The 19,911-nt window shown below is 41.9% G+C and overlaps 1 protein-coding gene across 9 annotated transcripts in view; it reads right to left on the bottom strand.

Moving 5' to 3' along the window:
• The window catches only part of Pcnx1 (pecanex 1), a 136,873-nt gene that overhangs the window by 114,433 nt on the left and 2,529 nt on the right, over positions 1 to 19,911 (bottom strand). Inside the window, exon 1 of one of the 9 annotated variants that reach the window (XM_039112298.1) lies at positions 7,004 to 7,139. The exons of the other annotated variants lie outside the window; for them this stretch is intronic. The gene's annotated coding sequence lies outside the window, so the exon portion shown is untranslated. Of the gene's footprint in view, positions 1 to 7,003; positions 7,140 to 19,911 lie in introns of those variants that run through there. 9 annotated transcript variants of the gene reach the window in all.

The raw sequence follows: 19,911 nt of genomic DNA, 5'->3' as shown, positions 1-19,911 counted from the left end.
CATGACACTACACAGGCAAAAGACAAACACTGGCCCAATGTTGAGGTTCAAGCATACTTTGCCATAAGGGAAAATGGTCCAAGTCCAACCACACAATAGGTCAGATTAACATCAGAGACAGATCTGGCTAGGAAATTCTAAAGAACTTAGAAAACATCTTCCATAAAGGCAACAAATTGATAGTTTTAATTCTCAATTTTTTCTCTAATTCAAATGAATTATTAGGAATACCAGCTACTATCTTATGTTTGTACCCCATACTTATGCTACTCCATAAAATATTTATACCTCTAGCTGCAGATTAGAAGGTGGGACATTTGGCAGATGTATTGGCACTCTGAGAGAAAAGTCAAAGGCTTAAAGATAGAAACAAAAGAGAAGTAGATAAATTACCTAACTGAAATTGAGAATGCTAGTAATTATTCCAATCTTGATAGCCATGATAGCTTCTTGTATCTTCTCAAAGAAAGATTTTGGAGATACAAGAAAAAGAGAAATGTGAAAAATGGAAACAAGCGTAAGAAGAAAAGTTAGAAAAAAAGTACAAATAAAAATGAAGAAGATACTAAGATAGTAGAGATACAAGGAAAAGAGAAATATGAATGACGAAGACAGGCCTTAGAAGAAAAATTAGAAAAATTATAAATAAAATTGAGGAAGATACTAGAGATAGAGGGAACAAGGCCAGAGCCGTTTGAACCACCATTTAATAAAAATCAGGAAAGTCAGCCAAAGGTTGTTAGAAAACTAATCTTAGCTTATCCGGTTACTGTACAACGAATGTCAGCAGATGCTGGAAACCTAGAGTATGAAGAATGTGGATGGCATCCTGTAGATATGCATGCCAGATTCAAAAAACTATTCAAAAAGCAGATGTTAAATTCTTGGGTGATTCAAAGTAGACTAATCCCCCAGACTGGAACAATGAAAACAGCAACATTAACCTGGTCCGCAGTCACAATGGCGTTCACGGTGGAGAGAAGAGGACTGAGAAATGGAACAGAAAACGGGCTAGAGGTATCAATAATTCTCAAGATCAGCTATTAGGTGAGGGTCTCCATGCTGAGGTACAGATGCAAGTGATATGTGACGAAGCCACCTCGGCATGTGGCAGCTTTAATGACTGGGACAAGGCTGAAGAAATAGGAGAAAGATGAACTATTTGCTCAGATTATTCAAAAGAAACATTCACTAACTTTTTATCAAGACTGAGTGCAGGTGTAAATAGAAGGAATTTATAGATCCAGAAGCTATGAAAGCAGTAACTGAATCTTTAACTTTTAAAAATGCAAATGCTAGGGCTGGAGAGATGGCTCAGTGGTTAAGAGCACTGACTGCTCTTCCAGGGGTCCAGAGTTCAAATCCCAGCAACCACATGGTGGCTCACAACCATCTGTAATGGGATCTTATGCCCTCTTCTGGTGTGTGTGAAGACATCATGACAGTGTACTCACATACATAAAAGAAATAAATAAATCTTAACAAAAATGCTAATGCTGAGTGCAAGAGGATCATCGGGCCTTAAAGGTAAGATGGGCACAACTGATGGACGGATTAGAAATATGACTGATAATAGATCTCATCATATGACTTTAATAGAGAAATGAGAGCTAAAGGTTTTGAGAAAAACCCAAACTCTCAAATGTCTTAACTCTGGTGAACAAGGTCATTTAACAAAGAATTATAGAAAGAACCAAAGTAGTTTTGAGAGCAGGCCTATGCCTTCTGGAATATGTAGAAGGTGAAACCTGGGCCAACACTGGGTTAATGGAAGTTGATCAACAAGAAAGAGAAAGGATAACCCCTTGTTGGGAAACACCCAGGGGGAGGGGGTCCTTTTTCAGCCCCCACTATCAAATCCAGATCAGCCATCTTTGGTCATCAGAGGAACTCATCTGCAAAACACTTAAGCAATACTGCCCTGAAAACAGACATTAAAACACCAGCTATCAAAAGTAAGAGCAGTTTCTATAGATAAAACAAAAAAACCCAGAAGGGACCTAGAAACAAGTATTTTTGCAAACTTCTATAGATGATCAGAGACCAAAACTAAAGTTATTTATAAGTGATAATGAAAATGAAGGTTTAGTAGACACTGGAGCAGATATAACCATAATCTAACCAAAATCTTGGCCTCCAAATTGGCCTCTTTGAGAGGTTAAGACCCACAACTGGATTAACTACTCAAGAGCTAAGTAATTTATTTCAAACCGAAAATTATCAGCTGAGGCTGATAATGAATTGGCTCTGGTAGAAAGGAAATTATGAGATGCACATGAGGTGCCTTCAGATTCGAAGAGGACCTCTATCTTATTTCTTTTGCCTTCTCTACTCTTCTTTAAGGGATTGTGCCTGTGTGATTCTTAAAAAATACAATGTTAAGTTCTAGTCCTTTTGAAAGCTGCTATTACAAACTGTGAAGGATAATGAAGAAATTGAAGTTAGTAGTTAGTCAACCAACTTATGGTCATTTTGGATGACCATAGTCATCTAAATTTAATTACAAATCTAATTTAGTTACAAAAATATGCTTCCTAGGTTGAACAGATAGTAAATAGCTAGAAACAGCAATTCAGATACACTATAGATAGATGATGGTCTTTAAAACCTCACAGATCTATAGACTATGGCATTTAAAGATGTTTTATAAAGGCCTGTTTTTTTGGACAGTGAGACACATCAGCGGCTGACAGCAACCCCATTCCACTTCAAAGGACATGATGAAAGGAGGAGGAGGAACCCTGCGAGCGGGGACTGGGAGGAGGGCCAACATTTGGGGTGTAAATAAAAAAATTAAGTAATAATAAAAGATGAGCATCGAAGAACCTCCATATGAAGTTTGCTTCAAAAGTGGCAAGCTAGCCACTGGGCAAGGAACTGCTGCTGTTTCAACTGATGACAGCACGCTGTCCACTCTGTGGACAAGCAGGAGTCAGAAGAAGTCGGCTGTGGGGCTTTGCAAGGTCAATAAGCAGACTTTCATAATTTCTCCCTCACAGAAAAGTCTGTCAAATGTTTTGGCGAGAAGGCTGAAGATGATGTCCCAACAACTCAAAGAGATCTGAGGGAAGGGCCTGTGGAGGCAGCCAGTCTTTCCTGTCATTTCTACAGTCCTGGGAGCGGCTGGCCTGTACTGCCTCCTGCATGCTCAGGTCTCCAATGGGAGTGAGGACGAGACAGAAAAAATCTCATCTTCTTTGAAGTAGAATGGGGTTACTGTCAGGAGCCTTTACTAATAAAACATCTTTAACATACTGTTAGTCTCACATACAAGCTGGAGTTGTTTAGGATTTAGGAAAATGTTCTTAGGTCAAAAGTAGTTGAAAGTAGGTTGATAAATGTCTGAACTCACCTAGATAAGGGAGCACTTTCTCCAAAGTTGCCAAATGCGTATGGGTGGATACTGTGAATGTCTTCTCACCTGACAGTTTTCATAATTGTTATTGTACAGTTTATTCATGCTGGAGAAAGAAAGCCTCCAACATGGATATTGGACCAAAAGGGGGAGATGTAGGGATCTTTTGTGTACTGTGTGGAAGGAAGCATCACCTGCCAATAAAAATCTAATGGTCTATTAGCGACTGGCAGGGCTAGAAGGGGAGACATTTGGCAGAGAGATCAGAAATCTGTGAGTAGTCAGGTGAAAAGATTTGCCCTGGACTCTGAGGAAACTGGACACATGAAACTGAGGAGAGGTAAGTACCTTGTGGCAAAGAATAGTTTAAATGGGTTATATAAGTTACAGGCACCCAAGCTTAAGGCCTGGGCATTTATTCATAAGCCTGAGTTGTTATCTGGAAACTTGGGCGCAGATAAAAAAGCCCAAGGTTATGGTATGCGATGCAGTCTTACAGTATACAAACATTATATGGAAAGGGTGCTGGGCACGGAAAGGTCCTGGAATCAATCCCATAAGAACACCAAGGGACAACTGTGTGGTTAATATGACAGATGAGAATACCAAGGGACAACTGTGTGGTTAACATGACAGATGAGAAGTGAAATTCTGCAAGATCATAGCTAGAGGGCGGAGAGTGGAACACTTTTTTCACAGCACATCTTCTCCTGTTTCCAAAACTATCTTTAAATTATTACAGAGAACAAAGAACAATAAACAACTTGTGAGTATTTCCAAAGGCCTCCAAACAATTCCAATCTAAAAAGGTTTGTCAAAGGCTGCAGCACCACATTGTGGGATCCTTTTTCAAGATCGACTATCACTAAGAAGCCTGTAAGTGCACAAGCCCAACAGCATAAACTTAGTAATGGGATCAGTGACTCAAAATCCTTTCTGAACTGAAGTGGTTTCTGATGAGACCGTCCTGAAGCCTTAGCAAACCTAGAGTAACTCCAAGTAGCTGACACATCTGAGAGTTAGTTACAACTGAGCAAATAAAACCGTAAGGTAAAGGTATCCATGCATCCAAGAGAGCCTGAGAACGAGGACCCTTTGTAGCTATCGTTCAGTGGGTAACATTCAGAGACTACACCACATCAATCCCGAACTCAGGCCTGAGAACTGTTCTGTGAGAAGCAACTCAGGAGGTTCAATAATGTTCTGATTTACATCCGGGTGGGTTTCTGAGCAAACCTAACCATCTGGAAAGAGTGTGGGGGTGTCCTACACTAAGACTTTTCTTCATGACTGCCTCCTTCTGTAAATCAGGACGACATAACGGCACAGTCATCACTCCTGCAGCAGCAGCATCAGTCTAAGTAAATCCCTAGATAAATCAAGACTGAATTTCCATATGGCAAATAAAAGGACCAGAAGCTATTTCATAAAGTCTGACTTCAACAACTTCACACCAGTTGCTGATGTATTCAACAGAAACAATTTTTCAGGACTTAGAGTAAGAGAGATTAAGCATTCATTAACACTCTGTCAACATAACATCGATGGCAGCCAGGTCCTCTGGTTCCTATCCCTCAAAACATGCCATTTGTATTATTTACATTGTAACTGGCTTATTTTATGCATATAAAATGAGAGCCTGCTTTCAGACAGAAGTATAAGTATGTTCTTGTAAACATACTATGCAATCATGCACGAATGACATCAGAGGACTGCAAGTTATGATAAATTAATTTTTACAATTACATTAAAAAATCCAAACTCTATTGAGTAGAAAAAATTTAAAATATTAACAAGGATTATTGAGTTATTTGATTATATTCTTGCTTCATTAAAATTCAGTGAAGTAGACTGTAAGCTAAAATTCTAACACAAAATGAAAGCCAGTAAGATTCATAAATCAGAAGTACATTAGCACTCCTAAGACTATGACCAGAACCCATTTATCTTCTTTATAGCACATCTGTCTGAAACTCACTCAGTCTGTCTGCAGTAGAATGATGTTACCCCATATTCCAGGTCTACTTTAAGAGGAAATACTAACACGGACAAGGTATCACATACCAGATTTGAAGGGAGTTACACGTGAAGTGCCTACCCAGGGGGTGGGAGGAAGGAAGCTATGGCGTGGCATACTCACTGCCGCAAGTTCCCATTAGAGAAACCTGGGCATGCTCCATGCCTCACCCTGTGATTGGTGCACCCGTTATCCCTGGGCACACGTTAGTCTCAGGCACTTCTCTAAGGGTTGCTTACACAGTAATAAACACAAGCTGTCCTACCCTGGAGCCCTTATGATGACTAATCTGGTGTTTTATTTCAGGATAATCCTTTGAAGAAAGTAGTGCTATTATCTCCAATTTTACAGATAGCAAACTCAGGCTATAAAATCATTTGCCCATAACCAGTAAAAAGACAAGGACAGGATTATATCCAGTCTGTCGCTAAAGCCCAAGATTTTTTTTTTTGATCATATTTATTTACTTACAGTAAATTCACATAGGAGGCTACAGGACAACCTGCAAGTCTCAGTTCTCCTGTTCTACCTTATGGGCCCAGGAATCAAACCCAGGTCATTAGACTTGGTTGGCAGTGTTTACCCACTGAGCTACCACAGTGACCTATCGCAGCCTGAGTTTTTAACCACCAACTGGATGGTCTACCAAGACAGGGTTTTTAAACCCTTTTTTTCCCCCTAGTAAAGCTCTTCTAAAAAACCTTTTAGACCAAAATAATAATAAAAAAGTCAGGTGGTGGTAGCACATGACTTTAATTTCAGCACTTAGGAGTCAGAGGCAGGTGGATTTCTGTGAATTCAAGACCAACCTGGTCTACAGAACAGGCTCCAGTAAAGCCAGGGCTGTGTTGCACAGAGAAACCCTGTCTCAAACAACCAACCAACCAAACAAACAAACAAACAAACCTTTTAGACATTTTCTTCTGCCATCACGTTGGCCCCTTGAAAGTCTAATGCCACATATATGCTTGTATATCTGTATGTACTGTGCATACATCTCTCTGTACCACATATATGCTTGTATATCTGTATGTACTGTGCATACATCTCTCTGTACCATATATATGCTTGTATATCTGTATGTACTGTGCATACATCTCTCTGTACCACATATATGCTTGTATATCTGTATGTACTGTGCATACATCTCTCTGTACCACATATATGCTTGTATATCTGTATGTACTGTGCATACATCTCTCTGTACCACATATATACTTGTATATCTGTATGTACTGTGCATATATCTCTCTGTACCACATATATGCTTGTATATCTGTATGTACTGTGCATACATCTCTCTGAACTTTATACTTAAAAAACACTAAGATCTATGTCACACACACACACACACACACACACACACACACACACGCACGCGCACACACACACACACCCAAGAACTGATTTTTGCTCTCTTGATAGCCATATATGGCAATGCTCTAGCACTGCTGACACTTTCATTCACATGACCTCTGGTATGAGGTGGTGTCCTCTGTATTACAGGATGCTGAACACTGTCCTAAGCATGTATCCAGCAGAAGCCGTGACACTCCCCATACCAAAATCATGTTAAAATCTTTTCCAAAAGCTCCTATCCTGGAAACACATAGCTAGGTGTTGCCACTTACGTGTAAGCACTGGCAATTCTGATCTTGTGTGTATCAAACTGAGCTGGACAGGATATACACAAGGCTGCATCTCTGTAGCTGGGATGAAGCAGCAGGCGCAATGGTGGCAGCGGTGGACAGAGGAGTTCATAACTAGTCTAAACACAGCAGGGAAAGACCCACATTAGACCAGTAAGTGAAAGGACATTAAAGTTTAATAACTCCATTTATAAAGTGTCACAGAACACGGCTAACCCCCATCCCAGATGATCACTGAGACGAACGATCTCACTGTAAGTGTATGAGGCCATAACTAAAGCCCGGGAGGGCAGTGCAGTCTACAAATGGACTCCCGCACTATCCACATAATACGCTAGTCAAGAAGCAAAGCTGGAATTAAGGATAGATACACAGATGGTGATGGAAACGACAGCTCTGAGAGCTCTTGATTCAGAACATATACTGCAAACAACTAGGGGGCATTCCGATCATTCCAATCCAGTCACAGGCTGGCATGCAGGAGCACATGAGTAAGAAGCATCACGCATGATTTTATATATAAAACAGAAGGACTCAAGGTGGCCATGGTGGGAGTCCTGACATAGAAAGAAGACTTACTATGGCAGAGGAGCTCTGAAAGCCTGTACCAGCCATCTAACTCCTAGCAGGCTGTGCTGAGGCTTACACTAGAAAACCTGAAAGAACAGTGCATGGGTACACAACAGCATAATAAAGATTTATGTTTTCAATAATGTTTATACTCAGAGTGACATGACAAGGACCAGCAAACAGACCTCTACCACACGTGGTTTAGAGATACTGAACAGGAACTTAAAAATAGACTCCATAGCTAAGACTGGTAGAACCCAACATTAGCCTGAGACTGCGAAGCGAGTAGAAAACTGATGACTCTGTAACACAGTAAGGAAGGAATAGTCCAAACAAAACGTTAGAATTCCCTTTAAAATACAAAACTTCCTGTTGTGGTAAGAAACAAGACAAAAGTGTCCCTATCTCCAATGTTATTTAATAGAGATGTGTAGCAATAATGGAAAAACAAAAACAAAAACAGGATAACCAAAGAAGTGAAAATTGGGGTTAGCAAGATGGCTCAACAGGTGAATGTCACCAAGCCTGAGAACGCAAAATAACCTCTAGAATCAAGTAAGCACAAAAGGCAAAAGCTGGGCCTGTAATACAGCACTGGGAGACAGAGGCTGCAGACCTCTGAAGCCAGCCAAGTCTGCAGAGCAAATACTAAGCCAGCCTGAGCTACAGAGAGTGAGCCTCTATCAAACAGAAAAAAGGGAGAACGGAAGAGAGAAGGAAAAGAACTCCACAAAGTTGTCTGCTGACCTCCACATGCACTATGTCATATGCACACACACGCATTAAAGTTAAATTGGAACTAAGCAGGAAGCACTCACAAGGACTAAGACCTCCCAGGGTAGGCGAGTATTCTCTACGGTCACACGAGGGCTTTGCTGCTGTGTGTACGTAGGGGTTTTGTTTTGGCATTTTTCAAAAGACATACACCCAGGATTGTTCTCCAGAGACTGATACACTGAGGTAGAGAAAAACAACACTCAGATAAGTTATTTCCTAGTTACAATTTTGTTTTACACTATTGACGGCTCTAAGCTATGAGAAACTGTACAGAGACTGTGTCCTGTGTCACAGGCCAGCAATGCTCAAGTAGATCATGATAAACTAAATGTCACAACAACAGCCACAAAGCTCCAGACTCTTCTAAGGCAGATGAGTGGGCTCATCTGAAAGGAGCCAGAAGGAGAACAGTCTGCCTATGCCAGCGATGGCCCCACTCTAGCTGTGCTGGGTACAGGTGACACTCTCACAGGGACGAAGGGCAGGGCATGCAACCAGAGTGGCTAGGCTGTGGGAATTTACCTGGACCTATCTAAGGAAGGAAAGCAAGGACACTCGGATCTTGAGTGACGCTGACAAGCATAATGCACAAAACACTGTAGCATTTGACCCTGATAGAGAAAGATCACTAAATCAAAGGCAGATGATAAATCTACAATGAAATGAGAATTACATTACAAATGATAATTCTCCAACTGCAACTCTGGACAATAAAATATGGCTGAAGTTTACAGGAACTCTAGAGACTGAGGGGAGAGGCACAATTAAACAAACCTGTGAAATAGAATAGTTTAGCTGGCCTAGACTTTTAAAATGTCAGTTGTAGGGCTGGAGAGATGGCTCAGTGGTTAAGAGCATTGACTGCTCTTCCAGAGGTCCTGAGTTCAAATCCCAGCAACCACATGGTGGCTCATAACCATCTGTAATGAGATCTGATGCCCTCTTCTTGTATCTGAAGACAGCTACAGTGTACTTCTATATAATAAATATAATAAATAAATCTTTAAAAAAAAAAAGTCAGTTGTAAACAGGACTAAAGAGATGGCTCCAGGTCTGAGCTCAAGGGTGAGTATCGGGGCAGCACACTTTCCAGTGAGTCCTGTGAGATGCCATGTGTGGAAACTGGTCGTACAGTTCAAGTAACCAGGATTTTTCAAAGCCCACATGGAATCTAGATGGAGACCTAAGTGAACCTGTAGTATTCTGTAACTCCCTGTTCATCTGAAATCTCTAAGATGGTAGGAACATAAGACTAAGCTTATTTTTCGGTAGCACATGTGTTTCCATATCCCCGTGCCCATAATGGACAAACTCAAATGTCTTTCTATAATCTTTGCAGATTAGCTATACTTTTTCTTGTCTTCTCAAAGCATCTTCAAATTGAGGATTTCACATTACTAAAATGCCAAAAAGAAAAACGGGTTTTCAAACCTCTATTTACCACCTGCCAAGCTCATCCTGCTTCAGCATGAGGTCAGAGATGCTTAAGGAAACGCTGTCTAACACAGCACAACCAGCATACGGAAAGCCAGGGCTGAGTGCACATGGTAGCTGGCTCGTCTGCACTTCCCAGTCTGCTCTCATCACTGCCTCCGACAATTTTCCAAGATGGTACCCTTACAGCACCATCATCTTCTCAGGTTTAAAAAGTGCCTTGCTGAACACTTAACAATAAAATACTGGACAACTGTAAAACATTATACTCAAACGCATAGACTCGTTTAATGAACAATCTTTTCTTCAGAACAGATCCATCTGCCTGGTAGGAAGGTTAGGAAACCAAACAGCACAAAGAGCAAAGCACAAGATCCAGCATAGGGCACACAGCGCCTCTCCTACATGTATGGATTACCCTAGCATGGAGACTAAGCCTGCAGGAAACAGCCTAGAAGAGAACCCTCCAGGACACTAGGACATTCCCTAGGCTCATCACCTTTAATTTATAAATTAAGAAGCCAGACTTTACATACGAAGACACAGGTGCCCATTCTGCCAGGAATAGGGTGTCAAGACTGTTCATTTTGGAGTCTTCTGCATATGGTAAATATCTGTTTCAAGTAGCCTAGTACTACAGGATAGTAGTACCCTATTCAAAAATGTTCAGAGTATTCTATATGTCCACTTGAAATGTACCCATCACAGACATAAACATCTATAAAAAGATACATTTGGAAAAGTGTTATAAATTGTACAAATCCTCAAAGACTATAACCCCAGCCTGTCAGTGAGGAAAGAGAGGGAAAAACCAAGTTAAAGATGATATAGTACAGAGGTCTGGGACAATTCCTGGAGTAGAAAAGGCAACTGGCAAAATCTACACAGAGTGAGTGGTCCATTAACACCCAGAACCAATGCTAAAGCCTTTTCTTGATAAGTACACTGTGGTCATAAAGCACTTGATAAAAAGTTAGCTGGGAAAGGTACACAGAGAGTGCGCTGACCTATAACTTTTCTATGACCCTATAGAGAGTGTGCTGTCCCATAACTTTTCTATGACCCTATAGAGAGTGTGCTGTCCCATAACTTTTCTATGACCCTATAGAGAGTGCACTGTCCTGTAACTTTTCTGTAACCCTAAGCTATGCCAAAATAAGAAGTTCTAAGGAGGAGCAGCAGGTGGCTGGACCTGTTTAGTTTGTGTCTAGACAGCCCAGTAACAAGAGGGAGAGGGAGGAAAAGGAAGTGAGGTGGCTCCTAATTCAGGCTTCTCAAATTGTGACTAGGTTTCCTGGCTGCTTGCAGATCAGCTGGCTCTCAGGGTTCTACCTGGTGTACACAAAGCTCTACAGAATGGAACTTTCTTTCACCCTGCCAGAAAACCTCAAAAAGGAAATGGCTTCTTTCCCTGGGTTTTCTTTTCTTTCTTATCTTGACACAAAGTTAGAGTCTGGCATCAACTGTACAAGTTCTTAGAGACAGGAGTTCTAAGAGGAGTGCCCACAGCTTCCCCGTTCTACCACAGAACTCGCAGGCACACCCCAACTTTAGAGAGGCACCCGAGAGAACCAGAATCCCAACACTCACTCCACTATGCTATAGCAAAGCTCACCTATGTGATTTATAAAGGCAATGGGAAGTCTACAGAATGTTTGCTGAGTTCTTGGCTTTCCTGGCTACTCTGTACCCAGGTGTCAAGCACATCTATCTATCTATCCTTCTCACCTTCCCCAGCCACACTCAAGAGTCAGGGAAAATCATCTGACTTAACAAAACCAAATAATATAATGAGGGAGTCTTGTCCCAGAATCATCTGAGTACAAAACTAGGAGAAAACCAGATCAAAGTTGCTGTGTGCTGCGTATCAGTGCAGCACAAAGCTTTAATTAGGACTAAATTTGAATTAAATAGTGCTTTAAAAAAAAACTCTTGCTATTATCAAAGACAAAAATGTTACTGAAATATTTTGTTTACTATTTCATTGAATGCCGCCTGTGCTGGAAAGAGCTGAGTGGGGGCGAGAAGGGCATACAAGGCCACACTCAACACAGCTGATAGAGACCTAGGTCAGCCATTAGCCTTTGGGAGCACAACTTGGCAAATTCCCATCACTCTCTCCTTTTCGATATTCTTTCTTTTATCTCTCTTCCTCTTTATTTCCTGCAATTATTATCTTTCTCACCCATTTTTAGATGTTACTGGGTTTTGGAGCTCTGTTCAAGGATATTTATTTCTTAATCAGTTTTGGGATCTCCCTACAACACAGTAGCTATGTGAATAACTTTAAATAAATATTCACCCTACATTTCTCTCCTTAAAATTCCTGTTCAACATTCTGAACTCAAGTTCCCCAGTCTCAAAGATGCTCTCAACCCTGTTCACAATCCCACATCCATCGTCAACTCAAGGGAGAAAGCACTGCGTAGGCAGCTCTCGAAGACCTGGACACCTCCACCCCTTCTCCCGCACTCTCACCACGGAACACCCTGCCCTTCAGGCAGGTTTACTCACTGTGAGAGGGATCCTACCTTGTGAACCTCAGCTTTTAGCCCCTCCTCCACCAGCATTTGCCCTTACCTATTTGTAGGAATTTAGACCAAAAGGCTCCAATATTCAACTACAACAATATTCACCCTAAAGTGGTTTAAAAAGCTAACATGTGACCTCCTACACATTTGCAGTAGATGTGGAGCTTTGTCTTCATGTGGGTCCCCTAACAACCGGTGCAGACACTGTCCCTGACTCTGCTGCCTGCCTCTGGATCTCTTTCCCCTGGCTGGGCTGCCTTGTCTGGCCTCAGTGGGAGAGGATGCATTTAGGCCTGCTGTGCCTTGATGTGCCAGGGCAAGTTGGTACACACTGGGGGTGGGGGGCTTCTCTGAGAAGAAGAGGGGATAATTTGAGGAGGGGTTTATGAGGGTGGGACTGGGAGGAGAAGGAAGCTGTGATGTAAAGTGAATAAATAAAATAATAAAAAGTAAATAACTCTGTATAACCCTGGCTGTCCTGAACTCTGTAGACCAGGCTGACCTCAAACTCACAGAGTTCCATCTCTGCCTCCTGAGCCCGTGAGCCACCACACCACTGCCTGGCTCTTTTTTTTCCTTTTTCTTTTTAAAGATTTATTTATTTATTATGTATGTTTTACCTGAATGTACACTTGTAGCCAGAAGGGGGCACCAGATCTAATTACAGATGGTTGTGAGCCACCATGTGGTTACTGGGATTTGAACTCAGGATCTCTGGAAGAGATCTTAACCACTGAGCCATCTCTCCAGCCCCTTAATTCAAAAAAATTTTAGAGCTAAAAATTGAAAATAAAGTATGTAGCCTATAATCAAGAAAAGGGTTGTCTCACTCCACACATCATGTTGTAATTTCTCTCAGCACTATTAAGGAGTCATTTCGATGGGCGGTGTTGTCACAGGCCTTTGATCACAGCACTCGGGAGTCAGAGGGAGGTGGTTCTCTTAGTTCAACTATGTTTGGTGAAGGATGAAATGCTTTCCAGCATTTCTGAAACCTCTGTAAGTCATAAAACCATTTCACTGTTGGAAACTAGTGGAGTTTCTATTTCTTTTCCAGCCTATGAGCGCAGATTTAACCAGGAAGTCTGTGGCTTCACTGACTTAAAAGTTAAAATGTCTGGCATTTACTAATGAGGATATTTATACAGAAGAAGTTAACCGCGTCTATCTGGACTGTGGATTTCAGTGTCATGACTTTCTCTGTACATCCCTGTGTCTGTACCTGGTCAAGACATACAGAGTAAGTGTAGTGGCTTGTTTTCTGGTCACGTTTTGACATTCAAACTTTGTCCCTTTTACTCAGGCAGTGGTAACCCAAGCCTTTGTTCCCAGCACTTGGAAGGCAGAGATGGCAGATCTCTATGTTTGAGGCCAGCTTGGTCTCAAAAGGGAGTTCTAGGGCAGCAAGGGCTACACTGAGAAACCCTGCCTCAAAACCCAAACAAAAACAACAACAAAAAGAAAAGAAAAGAAAAGAAGAATGGCCTCCATATGCTCATGTATTCAGATGCTAATCACCAGAGTGTGGGGCTGTCTGGTAGGATTAAAAGGGTTGGAGATGTGGCCTCAATATTGGAGGTGTGTCACTGGGGGTGGGCTTTGAGGCTTCAAAAGCCCAAACCAGGCCCAGTCTTACTGCTCTTTGCCTTGGATCAAGAGATTACCCTCACCTCCTTCTCCAGGACCAAGCCTGCCATGCCTGCCAGCATGTCCCCTGCCAGGATAATAATGGACTAAGCCTTTGAAGCTGTAATTAATTTTGAGGCAGGGACTCATGTGGTATAGGCTCTATGTAGTTGAGGATGACCGTAAACAGGAGATCCTCCTGCCTCTACCTCCTGAATGTTAGATTACAGTCTTGTAACCCCAGGTCTGGCTTATGTGGATTCCATAAGAAGACTGCTCAATGAGTTACATCCTCAGCCCCTGCTAGCTAAGGTTCTAAAGGAACCGATCTTAAGAAAACTACTGGATGGGTTTTGCTAGTCTTTAAAATTTCTGAATCTTTGGACTCAGGGCTTGAGGGTTTCAAGGAAACTTTCACTCTACAGGTAAGGATCAACCACAAAAATGAATAATGGTGGCAACTAGGAAAGAGTCAAAGCCATAAATTTTCTAAGAACATTTAATTTATGATAATTATTCCACAGAGTACTTAGCATACATTACTTTACATATTGCTACATACATTTACAAGGCTGCACACACAAGACCTGCACATGTTGCTGTACTGGGTGACTTACAAGCTTTTCTGGAGTCATTATGGCATTTGATTCTTAACTTGCAGCCACTGAAACCAACTCTACACATGACTCTGCTCACAATGCAGCCTCCTACAGCACTCTGCACTCAACTATTCCAGGTCAGTTTTGGTGTTCAACCTAAAGAAGGTTCCTATACGTAACACAGTTTTCAATCAACAAACACTCATCCAGAGCAGACAATAATGTACTAGCACACCCGACCCTGCCCTCACTGAGCTTGTAAGCGCTACGACAGTACAGCAGTACAGACAATGAGCATGCAAAGAAAGAGACAAAGACATGGTTGTGAAGCACCATGAAAGAAGCTGACAAGGTGAAGTGATGACACTAAGACAGATGCTGTTTGCAGTTATGGGGTTAGGCCTCTGTGAGATGACACTTAGGTCAATCAGCCTGAGAACAGGAGGGAAGGCAGTCTCCTTTGAGAAGACACAACAGGTGCAAAGCTCCTTCAAGAGGACGCAGTTTATCAGGCTGAACTGAAAGAAAGGAGGCCGCATGGCTCTGGCACAGCGGTGAACTACACAACCCAGAAGTAAAGGCAGAAATGGCTTTAATGTAGCCTTGGTAAAGGTGCTTGATTTTTATCCTAAACTTTACATGCAAAGATATTAAAAGGGAGAAGTGATTGCTTCTAGCTCCACCCATTTACCTGCGAATCCATGACTACATTTTTCTTAACAGCTGGGTAATATCCCATTGTGTGAACAGACCACATTTTCATTATCCATTCATCAGTAGATGGGCAGCTAGGCTGGTTCCAATTCCTGGTTGGTATGAATAAAGCAGCAAAGAACACAGATGAACAAGGATCTCTGTAGTAAGGCAGAGTCCCTGCTTGGGTGTCTACCCAGTGGTAAAGCTGATCTTGTAGTGGATCCAAGCACTGGATGTAGTGGATCCCCACACTGGTTTCCACACTCTGTAGCTGTACAGACAGACAGACTAGGTATGGAGACTCAGATCCAGAAGTACGGACACACATGTTTTCTCATGAGTGCTAGCTTTTAAACTTTAGATGGGTGTGTTTTGATCCAAATAACAAGGTTACGCAGGTAGAAAGGAACAGGAAGCAGAAGGTCTTCCAAGGAAGGAAAATAGAACAGAGTACTATAAAGAGATACACTAGAACAGGAGGATTGAATGGGGACATAAAGGAGAAGGTAAAGAACTGCGTGTGAGGAAAGACAACTAGCACTAACCTTGGAAAGTTACAGGAAGCCTAAACTGTAGAAACTTCCTAAAGCACACATGAAAGGAATCTTAAAGACGTTACCATACAATGGGGGAGACAATTATCCCCCCTTACTAGTAAAACCAGACAGCTTATACTACCAAGCAAAACCGTCAGAATCAGGAATGGGTTACATCTTAAGTCACTGGCCAACGGGATCACACAGAACCAATGTTATTGGTATCCTTCACAACCTGGTAAGACCCTACTGTTGAAGAAACCTGTTTCTTATCCACAGAACATGGAGAAAATGAGCTGGTGCCCAACTAGTAGTTTCCCTTCTACTGACTAACTTCATAGTGCCGGAAGGAGGAGAAAAGTGACCATCAGTATCATCCAGGTACAAACCCAGGGTCCTACAATAACAGCCTGTCTGCAAGCTGTCCTGGCACAATAGTGGCACAACCGTAATGGAAGTAACCAACCACTTTTTAAAGAAAAGTGGATTTAAGGCCCATTCCTTAATATGGAACTCATACCTGATACTGCACAAGTGGCCAAGATCCTGAAACTAAATAGATCATAGGCCCTAGGAGAAAACCTACTACTATTATTCTGTTCAGTGAACATAGAAATAAAATGATTCCTAATGGTGTACTGCTGTAACAGACCAGCACATCACTGCTAAGCCCTCACAGGAGAAAACTCTTACAGTGAGTGATAATTATTAGAGACCCACAAGTGGGCAACGTGGGAAGGAGAATCTTTGGAGCAGAGCCTAAATGAGATGTCTTTATCAAACTCCTCCCTTCAGAGATCTTTGCCCAAGTGGAGGCAGGAAGACCGTAAGACCTAGAAGTTATGGATAACTCTAAGGAGAGTCTTCCAGGCATAACAAACTGATGTACATATGAACTCAGAGACCATGACAGCACACAAAAGACCTGCACAAGTTTCAACTAGACAAAATCTGAGCACTGAGAAGGAGTAGAGGGCACCAAGTCCTACCCCTAACCAAGAAGCAATCTGTTATTGATACTTGTTGAGAGAGAAAAAAATCAGTTTTCATCAATGAAGTGACACTGAGTGTATCAACCACACTCCACAGCAGGCCCCAAACTCACAAAATGGACTCCATGTTTTCTGTGTGTATGCTTGCCTTGTTTTGGTATGTAACATGTAGTTTTTTTTTTTTTCTTTTTTTCGGAGCTGGGGACCGAACCCAGGGCCTTGCGCTTGCTAGGCAAGTGCTCTACCACTGAGCTAAATCCCCAACCCCGTAGTTTTTACTACCCCACTTTAATGCTCCTGGGCAGGCCATGCTACCAGCCATCTATCCATTCTCTTGGATCCACAGATGAAAAACACACACATTAGCTCACTCTACACGTCAGCTCACTTTTGACCTGCCTTACTGGCTCAGTGGCTGGGCTCTTCTAAGCCTCTGAGGCTAGCGTGCCCTTCCCTTGACTCCAAGCTCAACACCTGTTGCCCCTTACCTTTACTCCTAGCTCAACACCACCAAATCTGCCCTCAGCTCAGATGCCCGGTTTGGGCTGCCCTTCCATGGGCCACTTCCCCTTCCCACCTACATTCTGGAAGATGCAGCTCGGCGGCTCTCAGTCTGTTCATCTCTCCCAACTATCTCGATTCTCTTCCCTGCCTCTCTCCTAGCCTGTGGGAACCTCTTTCTGCCCAGCCACTGGCCACTGGCATCTTTACTGATCGATCAAGAACCAACTGGGGGAAAAGGACTTTAGCATATGGACAGATTCCCAATCAAAGCATCACAACCATTCCCCTACATTGGTATTTTTGTCTTTGAGGGAGGGTGTTTGCTTGGTTTGGGTTTGTGGGGGAGGGGTATTTTGTTTGAGAGAGAAAGAACATTTACTTGGGTGAGTAAGAAAATGGAGGAGGATATTGTATTGTATGAAAAAAATTTAAACCTATTAAATACAAAAGGTGGGTGGCACCAACTGATGTAAATCTGCTTGCACTAAGAGTTGTAAAGAGGTAAGAATAGATGCCAAAGACTAGGAGTGTGGCTAACACAGCAGTGCAGACAAAACGGTCTGGGGCAGGAAGTAAAAGGAAGAGCTGAGCTACTCTTGACAGCAGGCATGGTTAAGGGTGTGTGTGTGTGTGTGTGTGTGTGTGTGTGTGTGTGTGTGTGTGTGCGTGCGTCTATAGCAAGAGCAGGGGAATGGTCAATGTCTATCACACCATTAACCAATACACAACAATGCAGAAAGGTTTCTCCTCCTCCCATCAGTTCACTTGCCTGTTTTAGAATGGGGGTATCCATTTATACTTCAGAATAGTTTTCTTCTTAATGTTATGTGCATGACTGCCTTGCCTGAGCATTTTTCTGTACATCACTTGTGTGGCTTGTGCCCTTAGATACCCAGGAAGGGGCACCAGGTGCCCTAGCATTGGAGTTACAGACAGTTGTGAACTGCTGCAAAGGTGTAAGAAACTGAACTCAGGCCCTCTGGAAGAACAGCCAGTGCTCTTAGCCACTGAGCCATCTCTAAGGCCCTTCAGAATGGTTTTAGACATTATTTTTCTTAGATGTCTCAAGACAGTCATGAAGACATGTAGGTACCAGTTTAGAAGACCAGGCTAGGAATTCTGGGTACACTGATCAAGTTCTTTGAACTTACCTAGCACATAGTATACACTGAATGAACCATACTACAGATGTTCTGAACCACAAGTCTGTACATGTATGCATTTTTAACACAGTCAAGTAATTTTTGATGTCAATTAGAGTCTGAGAACCTCTTATTTATACAAACTGGAGAAAGTCAGGTGCCCAGAATTGTACCCAGAGCCTCATATATGTTAAATAAACATTTTGCCCTCAGCCATCTTAATGTAAATACATTTTAATAAATTTCATCATCTAGACTTGTAATTTTTTATAGACAAAGACTGTATATTAAACAATATGTTAGAATAATGGTTTTGGACTAGAGCAATGGCTAGGGGTTAAGAGCACTGACTGCTCTTCCAGAGGTCCTGAGTTCAAATCTCAGCAACCACATGGTGGCTCACAACCATCTGTAATGAGATCTGATGCCCTCTTCTGGTGTGTCTGAAGACAGCTACAGTGTACTTGTATATAATAAATAAATAAATCTTTTTTAAAAAAAGAATAATAGTTTCACTCAATAAATTCAGGGCTATCTAATCTCTTCTCGGCATGTAACATTATAGAGAAAATTCTAATTAGACATTCTTTAAAATGGCATTCACTGAAGGGTACTCTGAAAGTGAATAATCTATTTCATAAATATTTCCTTGCAAAATACTCATGAAATATGTTACACATGAGCAAATCAAGGTTCAGGAAGGTAATTTTGCCCCCAAGAACACAAATAACAGCAAAGCCAAGATCCAAAAACCAAGATAACACCCATCCCAGTGAACTTTTCATCAAAAAAAAAAGAAAGAAAAAGCTAATCTATCGCAAAAAATGGTAAGTCACGTGCATTAACAACTAGAATGATGTAAATGGAGTTAACAAGGAAAATAAAAGATAATCAGTTAAATGGGAAGCTTTTCTTCTTGGTTTAGACTATTTAGAACTTTAATAGCAGAAACCTTTGAAGACCTATAAAAGCTGGGAAACAAAATGTGTGTGTGTGTGTGTACATGAGTACACCCATGCCTATGGTGACTTTGGCTTCAAAACGTCGTGTATAAATCCCAGTTCATAGATCTGCCTAAGGTAATAAAACAAGTGACAACAGCTCAGCCACAGGAGGGTACTTAGCTGGGCTAAGAGCCTGTACTCAGTAAAGTCGCCGTCACCTGCAGCTATCATTGGAAGAACACGTGAATGATAACCATGGGTGAGGTCTGGATGCAGAAGGAGAGCCTTTGCTTTCGTTTTGGATATAGATGTCACACTGTCTATCGATACTACAGCACTGGCCTGCTCTTTCCTGAAATGCTGCACTCCTTGGCTAACCCCCAACATGACCCCCGTCATTCATCATCCCTATGGCTCTCAACTAGCTGCTGCTTACCCTCAGGCTAGCTCTAACTTCCCTGACAGGAGAAAGTGAATCTTATCCATTTCTAGTCATCTGTCTAACGTCTCGGTACCCTGTGTCTGGCACTGCTCCAAGT

The sequence above is a fragment of the Rattus norvegicus genome, chromosome 6 (genome assembly GCF_036323735.1).
Source record: "Rattus norvegicus strain BN/NHsdMcwi chromosome 6, GRCr8, whole genome shotgun sequence".
Lineage (NCBI taxonomy): Eukaryota > Metazoa > Chordata > Mammalia > Rodentia > Muridae > Rattus > Rattus norvegicus.
Note: the sequence above shows the minus strand (reverse complement) of the source record. Positions and strands in the feature narration are given on the sequence as shown.